The sequence below is a fragment of the Diaphorina citri genome, unplaced genomic scaffold (assembly GCF_000475195.1).
Source record: "Diaphorina citri unplaced genomic scaffold, Diaci psyllid genome assembly version 1.1 scaffold13370, whole genome shotgun sequence".
Taxonomy (NCBI): domain Eukaryota; kingdom Metazoa; phylum Arthropoda; class Insecta; order Hemiptera; family Psyllidae; genus Diaphorina; species Diaphorina citri.
The window spans coordinates 1-1352 of record NW_007390738.1 but is presented as its reverse complement, the minus strand read 5'-3'; the positions used below and the strand labels follow the sequence as shown (position 1 = coordinate 1352).

Sequence of the window (1352 nt, the reverse complement as noted above, 5' to 3'; positions counted from 1 at the left end):
TTTAGGATAAAGTTTGCGCAGTCAATTGATGTTGACTGGACTGTCCACACTGCCTCAGATAGATAGAATTTCCTTGTTGATTGACGGTCGACTATGTTCGGACATTCTTTTATGGGAAAACTCAGTTTTGATTAAAAAAAAACTCACGAGACACTTTCCAGGGAATTTTTACGCGTAACGACCGACGCTGACGGGGCTCAAATTTCCTGTGGAACTTTATGGTGTGAAGCTAGCCAGATCTCCAAGGTTATTTTTTATTAGGCATTAGGGCTTTCCAAAATTTTCACAAGTGCTTGTACACGTAACATGAAAACGAGCACACACTTGTCAAGTTGAGAGGCATTGGCTGTTTTTCGTACCGAAAATTTCTTCTGAAGCTGATTTCTTGATAACTTCACACATATCATTTTAGGGTGTTCAGGTGTTGGGTGTAAACTTTTTCTGTCAAAAAATTGATGAAGAAAATCGAGAAATCACAGTTTTTCCGATAAGAAATCCTCATAGAGCTGTGATCTACTGAAGTCAAAAACGCCAAAATGAGGCAAACTTTACTTTACATCGCTGCAGGCTCCCTGGCCGCTGGAGTAACAGGTAAGTTTTCCGTCAAAAAAATTCGAGGGATTTTCTACAGCAACCTCTTCAGGGTTCGTTTTTTGTCTTTCAGAATTTTGTTCCGCTTATCAGTGGCGGCCGTACTGCTCGCAGAGGTGGAGGTGTTGGACTGGATGTTGTTCAAATTGGAGGCGTGCTTTTTGGCAAGGGGGGCACTCGAGTCGCTCCCTGACACTGACGATGAGCTGGTGCTGCCGGCATGCCCTTGTGATGTGTTACCTGGGGAAGGGAAAATAATTATATTCAAATTTCCTAGAAACTTTTAATAAAATGTCCCACACCTTTCGACAAAAATTTCCCACACCTTTCGACAAAAAATTCGTCAGTAAAGTTTGGGTCCAACCTCAAAGTGGGTTTTATTTGAAGAGGTTTGATAAAGGAAACTGTAACTACAGAGGTCTTATCATCTCGAAATCGAAGAGAGAAGGAGGTCAGAATAGGAGAAAGTCAGCCGTTCTGAGAACGAACCCTGTTTAGGATAAAGTTTGCCCCAGGTGGGAATCAAACCCATGACCTAGCACTTACAAGCCAAAGGCACTACCCTCCAATGTATCTAACATGGTTCTACTTAAATGATATCATTGTGAAAGCCATTGCATAATGGTTGAGACAGGTAGTATTATCTATTGTGATTTGTACCTTCACAAAGTTATCAAGTATTACATTCAAATTGATGTTTTTGTTTTCAGGTGTATCTCTATTCTACACACTAAGTGGACAAGGTGAGAAGCTGTCAATAG

At 41.0% G+C, this 1352-nt stretch overlaps 1 long non-coding RNA gene across 1 annotated transcript; it reads left to right on the top strand.

Moving 5' to 3' along the window:
- The first annotated feature begins 298 nt into the window (after positions 1-298).
- LOC113473046 lies at positions 299-1348 on the top strand. The gene is made up of 2 exons (XR_003395133.1): positions 299-591; positions 1302-1348. It is a non-coding gene; the product is annotated as an uncharacterized LOC113473046 (long non-coding RNA).
- The last annotated feature ends 4 nt before the right edge of the window (positions 1349-1352 follow it).